The sequence below is a fragment of the Nanorana parkeri genome, unplaced genomic scaffold, assembly GCF_000935625.1.
Source record: "Nanorana parkeri isolate BGI_ZX_2015 unplaced genomic scaffold, ASM93562v1 scaffold62, whole genome shotgun sequence".
NCBI classification, from domain to species: domain Eukaryota; kingdom Metazoa; phylum Chordata; class Amphibia; order Anura; family Dicroglossidae; genus Nanorana; species Nanorana parkeri.
In genome coordinates, this window is record NW_017306330.1 from 1,008,067 (window position 1) to 1,017,297 (window position 9,231).

Here is a 9,231-nt window from a genome sequence, read left to right on the forward strand (position 1 = left end):
CATTTTTGAACCAGTACCAGCCATACAAAAACATACATACACCTCTAGGATGCAATAAACTGAACTCTTTCAGACTGTTATAGTTGGCTAACAAATGAAAATCCCAACCCGAGCTTGTGTAACCCTCCAACATTTGCTGTTAATTCAATTGTATGTCTTCTTTTAGCAACAGAACAAAATGACATATTTTCTGATACTTTTGCAAGTGCGTTCTGCAGGTTCCCATAAACGTTTCATGTTTTCTGCTAAATTGCTGCCGTTAATTTGCCTCTGTGCCGGTCTAAAACCGGTCGTGCCAGACGTTTCCGCTTTTGTTTTTTTTGTTTTTTCCCCCAACAGTTCCTCCGCATTGTTAAATGTGTTAAACTTTAAAGACAAACGATAGAATCGCTTTGACTCCATCCAGCTATTGTCATTTGTCAGTTGTGGTTACATAACTGCTCCAAAAATGTGTTGCACGGGCTATATTTTTTTTGTGATGCCATCCCAGTGTGACCTCACCACATGCAGGCAGGTTGGTAAATTGTGTAGACATTACAAAAGAGAATAATGGGCCAATAACGCATGTAAATGTCGCCTAAACTTGCAAGCTCACAGCTTTATAAAGTTGCAACAACACATATTTTTTTTTTCCATTCCCGTTTCAGGACATGCCAACAAAAGTGTTGTATGGATGTAGCTCAGCTGCGCTCGTTCGGATGTCTTAATTTTCTCCCTGACACCTTACGTTTCGGTTTTTAATTGTTTTCCGCTCTTTGAAAAACAGAAGCACGATATATCATTTCATGAAAGTGAGTCTAACCGCTCGTAATGTCAGCAGAAAAAAACCCCAAAAAAACAAAATAATTCAAGATGTATGGGTTGATTGTTGCCCAGTATCTGCTGGATAGAACTCGGAGAGGTTATGACTCGTCCCTTGCCAATTACCGGCAAACTTTCAAAAGAGAAATATATTTTATTGTCAGAGTTTAACGCGTTGAGCGAAGGCAAGAGGATACATAGAAACCCTAGACGCGCAGCTGTAATATATATATTGCTTAGCGCGGCTTCGACAAAAATCTGGGACAGCGCTGAGAAGACAAATTAATTTAATACTCGCCACTTCTTTTGATCTCAATAATATATTTTAGAACTTTTTTTTAGAAAAAGTGCACTTTTCAAGTTCTAATGCAATCTTCTTTGGATCCTGCACTTTCGAAACTTTTGAAAAAGTCAATCCTGGCCACAATTTTACAGGTTACCAAGCATACAGAATTGAAAGGACAGTCCATCCACAACTAGTAGGTTCTAGGAAATTGTTGCCGGATGGATCCATCCTCTGGATACATTTGACTTTCTGAAAATTAGATGGCTACATATCTATACATGTGTTCCAAGCCTACCCATCTGTCCAGAAAAATTACAACAGGCTTCTACATTTTCTGTTAAAATGTACATGTCATTTATAAATGTTGCATTAGGAGTAGAAGGGGATATAGCCAAGATGTCCATCAAAGAGATTTAACATTGGGGACCACAACAGAATTAAAAAGTGGATTACTCTACCTACCCACTAGTCCACCACTAGCCAAATTATCACTACAGTGAATTGACCTTTCAGGATCTGTATACACAAGCATTGAAGGGTGTTGGCAACATACAGGCTTAGATTGTTGGTCAAAGTGTATCTAAAGACAAAACCTTTTTCTTTTCATTTTGGATAGAGTAGTGGGGGCTTAGAACCACTGTCTTTGTTGCTTTATATTTGCCACCTGTGTTTCAAGGAGGTTTTCCTTTTAAGGCTCCTCCTGTAGAGTCAATAGAAAGTAGGGATGCACCGATACCAAGTACTATACTCGGTACAAGTACAGATACTTTTCCAGCTCCAAGACTAGACTAGAGAAAATGTCAAAAGTTAGGAGGCCGCTGTCATAATGCAAAATGCCCACTGAAGCTCTGATTTGTTAAAGTCTTGCACCTGACCACAGGTCAGGTGCAAGACTTTGCCCAATCAGGGCTCAGCAGAGGAGTGGCCTGAAGGAGAAAGTTCTCTATCAGGTCCCCCCATGCTGATTGACAGCAGGCAGTGGGCGGGTGCAATAGCCAGCTTGCTATTGCATTTAACAATTTCCAATAGCAGGCTAGGTATGGCTCCCAGCCTGCAATGAAGCGGAGGCAGGGGGGGCGGGGCAAATGAGCGGAGGTACGGGGGGCAGCGAAGGCATGCAGCGGTCTGTGTCCCTGCTGTCTCCTCCAACACAGGCGCGGAGAGCAGCGGGGATTTGAAGGAACACAGGCCGAGGCAGCTGCCGGTACATTTAGGAGAACTGTGGACCCGGTTCATAAGTACGGATTGTCCGTAACCCGGGGACTGCCTATATAAGCCCTCTTAAAGGGGACATGCATTTTCGAACGTTCGACCCCCCCATTCACTTGCATTAAGTTCGAGTTCGTATTGACAAGTCAATAATGGGGAACATGACAAGTCAATAATGGGGGAACAGGTCCTCATCGGGAAGCCTAAAGTCAATTCTGGTGACTAGACCTTTTTCCCATAGATTATCAGGAACTCCAGGCACTTCTAAGCTCACCAAGCTCCAGGCACGTCAAGCTCACGTTCTCACCCTATAACAAAACTTAGTTGTAGAATTCTTGACATCATCCTCGGCTTCATTATCATCTCAAAGTGACTTGAAAATGTTGAAAAAGTTTTCATAGCCCTCAAGTTAACCCGTCATGACTATATTGTCGCATGCCTCCATCTCATGTCTGTTGTTAGAAGTGATTTATAACAGAAGAGTCAACTCGTCTTCAAAAAACCCCGAAAATAAAGATATCAAAAAGTCACGCAGCGCAAGGCCGACATAATTAGGATAGGGATAAGTTTATTTCATCTCGAATCGTTACATTACAAGATATCATTACACCAGAAGCCTTCTACTTCCTAAGACTTTCACAAATCAACATTGACTAATTTATTCTCCTTTTTTTCATGGAGAACGAAAAATATCCTCTTGGAAAAAAAAAGTGTCTTCTGGTTGATGTTTTTGAAATGCCATTAACAAGATTTAATTGTGTATTTTCACTGTCAGCAAACTTCAAACATCTCATTAATAGTCCTGCGGCATCGCTATTCACAGAAAGCGTGAAGTTCCAATATATTTCTGTCAATCACGAAGCTTAATATACGCTGGAAGGTGTAGATTCTGCTCGGCTTTCTTTCCCTCAGATCATGGGCAGAGAACGGTAAATAAGACGGATTCTAGGAAACAAGGCATGAGATCAATGTGTTTTTCTTTCCCCTCCTTCTTCTTGCAGAAAACACACTCTGAATACTGTATACAATTTTTTTTTTAGATCAAGAACTGCAAATAAGTCTTTATTTCAAAAATTGTAGTGAATAGCTGTGCTGTTGTCACGGCTTCAAACCATCAGAGAATGTCTAATAGATGCTGCATCTTATTGACCTTACGGAGAAACTCTAGCATTGAAAAAAAGAGATTTGATTCATATGATGCAAAGATTTTAGGCAACTGGCAGATTCTTATCTAATCCTGCTCTTAAAGTGCATGTAAACCTTACAGTATATTTAAAGAACTATGAGGTGAGTGAAAATCACTTATCCTCATAGTCTGAGCCGACCTGTGACAATGAAACGGTCACACGTTGGCTCAATAGATTGGGAAGTGAGCGAACACATACCGTCACTCGCTCACTTTTCGATCATCTCCCTGCAGAGAGCAGTGACTGTCAGTCACCACTCCCCGCAGGGATTCCCCCCTCCACGGCTGACTGGAGGAATGGACGGGGGAGGGGGTGGGTACAGCTGGCTCTGCCTATAGATAGGCAGAGCCAGCTGTCACTCACACAGCTGGGTGGATCTCAACAGTAATGTCTGGCACCATTGATACTCAACATGTCCTGTACGGGTGACACCATTGCAGGGGTGACATGAAAATGACTGGCAGTCATTTTGGTGTCACCCCCTCTAAAAAGTCGGGCACTCGGTCATGGACCGAGAGCCCGACAGTGTCAGGAGAAAGGAGGGGACCCGGCTGCATACGTCATCCAGCCGGGGGAACATCCCCTCCTCTCTCTGCCGGCGTCCATCCCCAAGAGGGCCGCCGGCAGACGTCATATCAGATCGCTGTGCACCTGCGATTTACGTCATTGCACACGCGTGGGGTGACGATGGCAGCGGGGTGTCACCCGGTCTGGAGACTGGGTGACACCTAGCCTCGGGACGCTCCTGGCTCTATGCAGTTTATAATAAATGGCTCTATAATATTAGGTCACATGCAGAATCTACACCAGCAGTCCTGGATGTGCATTTGGCTGATGGGGCGTAAAGAAATGATTTACATGGCTCTGCCCACTGTCCTGAAATGAACAATAATGCCAATATTTTTGGGATATGTGCAGGGGAGTAACTAGAAATCACAGGGCCCCATAGCAAAATTTTGTATGGGGCCCCGTGATTTCTAGTTATACCCCTTGCAGAGCCCACTCCAGATCCCATCTGCGGGTGAACTTGCAGAGCCCACCATAGACTCTCTATGGTGGGCTATGCGGGGTCACCCTCAGGTGGGTTGGTCGTACTCCTTACCTGTCCGTTTCCTCTTCTCCACGGTCGCTGATGGGCCCCGCCTCCTCCGTCGCCATGCCCGCCTCCTTCTTCGTCACCGGGCCCCGCCTCCTCCCCTGCTGCCAACCACGGGCCCCACCTCCTCCACTCCCGCTGCTGGCTGTCATTGACTCTGTGGAGAGGAACGTGCTGCTGCACAGATTACTGTCAGTGATCTGAACAGCGGTGCATTCGTCTTCAGCCGCCAGTGAAAGCCACCAGCAGAGGATCCCATAGCGACCCAGGCAGCTCCCCACTGTGCCCAGTTCCCCATATAGGCCGTCTGGGTCGCTATGGTGATTGTTACGCCACTGGATAAGTGATAGAATGAGACATGTGGACACCTTCTGTTCTTAGAAGGCCTTACAGTACTTGCCAGATTCAGTTGGAGGGTTCTTTAATTCCTTTTGTCTCTTCTCACCATATCCTGAACAGTAATACAATCTCAAAAAGTGTAACATAGACAGACGCAACAAATAAAAGTTTTTGCCGAAAACTAAACTTGATACATCAGCTCCAACTTATCACTTATTTCAACAATACAGTTTATGCTGCTTCCTGTTTACCCTTTTTTTTTTCTCTCTTTTTTTCCATTTTTCAATCATTTTGCAGACGCGATATGTTGCTGGAAAATGGAGGCTCGTGGATGTTATTAGCGTGCTGATTGCAATTTGAACGCAGAGAGCAATTTGTGTGTCCTGCTCCATCTTGCAGAATGGTCCGCTAATTGCAGTTCTTGCTGGCTCGGGTTCTGCGGAGGGAGAAATTAAATGTCATAAATGAGAATTATGCTAATTTCTTTCTTCAACGATGATTTAGTGTGTTTGTTAAAAGCTGCGCAGGCAGTGTTCCTGGGGAGGCGATCGGGAGCAGAGCCGCGTTCTGTATCAGCGTAAAGAGGATTGTTTCGGAGGGAAAGAAAAGGCTAATCGCCTCTGAAAACAGGTGCAATCTTTATCCACAAGCGCTTTTCAGTTCTGTTATGTGGCAACTTCTTTTTTTTTTGGCAAGCCTGCAAAAGTTTCGCTAATAGTTCTAAACTTCATAAATGTGGATCTGTAGAGAGGCTGACGGATGTGCATGGTGAATATAGGGATGAGTATAGGACTTATTAAAACTAAATTCTAGGTAGAAGTCCAAAAAGGCCTGCATCCAAACTGGATCCGATCTTTGGGATATTTTTGCAGCATATCAGATAAAAAGGACATTGACGCATTTTGGCCAAAACGTAGCTGAAGATTACGACCAGGATTGGCCAAAACGCGTCTAGGGTCAATGTCCTTTATAGATGCATGTCAGCCAATCCCAGTCTTGCCCAAAACGTAGCTGACAATTAAGACCAGGATTGGCCGAAACGCGTCTTTTATAGGTGCATTTCAGCCAATCCCAGTCTTGATCTTCAGTTACACTTTGGCTAAAGATTAAAGTAGAACTGAAGCCAAGTGCTTATCAACATTGGCCTTTGTATGTGACATGCTGTAATAAAAGCTTGTCTTCCCAGCTCCCAAGCATTAATCCAGGACCAGGAGCTGCCAGGGACATACCAGTCTCCATGCTGGAGGCTCACAATCGAGCAGCTAGAGAGGTCGGGGATGGCTTTTTTTTTAAAAGCTATATTGCTGCTTGTTAAGAATATGTAATTCAATGTCCATTATTATTATTATTACATAGTATTTATATAGCGCCAACAGTTTGCGCAGCGCTTTACAATATAAGGAAGACATTACAGTTACAATACAATTCAAGACAAGATGGTAAGGAGGGTCCATAGCCTGGGCTTGGGTTCTCTTTAAAGGGACTCTGTCACTCATTCCCACTTACCTCTCCCACAGTTCTGTTACTTCATTGCAGCACGGAATCAAACCATGTGTCAAACTCTGTGTTGGAGCATGGGTTGATGACATCACCTGTTCCCTCATGTAACACTCTTCAAGCCTAGTGATTGGGCCAATCACTCCATTCTGGGAGAAGGTCGCATGCTCCCTTACTCCATACCTACCTACCCCATATCTAGCCGCAAGCTTCCCTACCCCATATTTTGTAAGAGCTCCGACCAAGCAATGCACTGAATAGGCAAAGCAACAGTCTCCTTAAATCCTTAAATGTCCATCTAAAGTCCAACTCTATGGACACCTCTCCCATCTTCCCAGCCCCCCACCCCTCCCCAAAACTGTATTTTTTGCCTCTATTTACTTGCCCCATTCTGAAGCCTTCATGCCACTAATGGGACATGAAGGATCCTCTTCCACTTCAGTTCTCTCCTGCCAGTTAGCAGTCCTACATGATACAGGGAACAGTACTGACATGATTACCTAATTACAGGGTGAATGCAGGATGCTCTGATGACACCTCCTCAGGGGTCAAGCCCATGAGGCCCTACACTTGTCCTCCGTACCTAGCATCACGTTGAGTGATGCTAGGTGGTTATACTGAGTGTTACTTCAGCATATAGTTGTGAAGGGGGCCTGAAAAAAAAATCCATGGCTGATATCATCTCAACAGCTTTATGCATTTTATTCATAGTAGCAGCATATAATCTACTCTACCTCTGGTAAATAATCAACAAATCTTAACACAACTTAAATATGAGAACAAGCACATGAACGTCACATCAAAAAGTACTTTTGGGCAAACATTGTGCTGATAACTCTTAAAATGCGGTGACGTTGGGTGACGTTATTGACCAAATTTGTTCAATGATGTATCGGGGAACTCCCAGCAAAAAATGCCAACTATGGCAGCTGGGATTCTCGAATTGGGTCATTAACTTCAATGGAGTTTGGATTCTGGTTCATGTGGCCTGTTTGAACCAATCAAAACAAACGACAAACGCACTCAACAATTTGTTACCAGTTATACAGTAAGGTGCACACGAAATGGGCTTTGAACAGTAGAACAGTAGAAAGGCATCATGGCACACTCACAAACCAGCATGTAAAACAACTTGTCTCACCACTAAGGACAATGACAGAGGTTTGGATACACGTCTTCTGCAAAGGATGTGTAAGCCGCACTGCCGCGCCAAGGCACCTCTTATAGTGCGGTCCTAACTCTAAACTATGAGAGTCTCCATCTTGGAGCACATGGGGGCAGAAGATATCAAATTGGGTGGGGTTTCTCAGCTGCCATTGGGATGTGCGTGATCCCTTGTGTGTTTCTGTGCTTTTAAGGAGGCTGGGCTTCCTCCTGACAAACCTGCACCCAATTTGATATCTTCTGCCCCCATGTGCTCCAAGATGGAGACTCTCATAGTTTAGAGTTAGGACCGCACTATAAGAGGTGCCTTGGCGCGGCCGTGCGGCTTTCACATCCTTTGCAGAAGACGTGTATCCAAACCTCTGTTATTATCCTTAGTGGTGAGACAAGTTGTTTTACATGCTGGTTTGTGAGTGTGCCATGATGCCTTTCTACTGTTTTACTGTTTGAACCAATGGCCCGCAAATCGAACAGAAATGCACAAGCAGCTCTATCCACCAAGAGTGCATTGTGCAGGAAACATGTCGACTTTTTGCTCTGGCATACCTTAAAATAAAATAATCTCACCATCGTAACAGCTTGCGTAGTTAACTTTCCATTAATTTTCAGGTGTAGCAGCTTCTCGTTCCTCTGCAGCTTGAACGGCCAAACAGCTGCGTCCCGCTAACATATTCATGAGATTCCGCTGCAAGCTCGGCAGTTTTGTCCTTCTCACCTGCAATCCAGATAATTTCCCCGATTGCATTTACATAAACACAGACTGAAGTCTTTTTTTTTTTTTTCAATAAAGGGGAGGAATTCTGGATTCCCCACAACTGAATATAATCTACCCATACATAGCCTAAACTTTTTGGGTGAATTGGGGAACAGTAGAACTTCTGTCAGGTATTTATTGGTGTTTTGTTCCCCTTGAAGCATTTCACCTTCTCTATTAGCTACAGTGATCATTGGTAGTGGTGTAGAAAGTGATGGGAAAATCCAAAAATGTACAGTTGTCAATGGGACAGGGGGTGATAAATCTTCCAATGGGGACACTTGTTCCGGTGACAACGGTCCGTGTGTTCCCCTGTGTCTGGAGGGGAATTCTCTGCAAGACAGGAAGTGGGGAAGGGAAATCTCACCAATGTGACCGTCACAGGGGAAAAAGAAATAATAATAATAACATATATATACTGTATTTTGCAGTCCATAAGACGCACCGGACCATAGGACGCAGGGAGGTCCGGCGCGCCTTATGGAGCACTCGACAGACTGTAGCTTCTGACACAGCTTCTATGACAGAAGCTGTGACAGAAGCTGCAGTTAGTGACCGCTGAGACAGGTGGCGCTGTGATTACAGCGCCACGGTCGCAGTGATCACACAGAGCAGACGAAGAAAGTCCTTCTTCGTCTGCTCTATGGTGATCTCGATCATCGCCGCTGCTCGGTTTTTATACGAGTGATCTCATTAGATCACTCGTATTAAACGAGCAGTGGCTTCTACTACTCGCCCGGCGCCCGAAACTGCATGTCTCGGGCGTCGGGACTTGCTCCATAAGACGCAGGCACATTCCCCCCCTCCCTTTTGGGAGGAAAAAGTGCGTCTTATGGAGCGAAAAATACGGTGTGTATATATATATATGTGTGTGTGTGTGTGTATATATATATATATA

At 44.4% G+C, this 9,231-nt stretch overlaps 1 protein-coding gene across 1 annotated transcript in view; it reads left to right on the forward strand.

The window, feature by feature from the left end:
* The window catches only part of DIAPH2 (diaphanous related formin 2), a 909,560-nt gene that overhangs the window by 177,060 nt on the left and 723,269 nt on the right, over positions 1 to 9,231 (forward strand). The gene's annotated exons all lie outside the window — the stretch shown is intronic.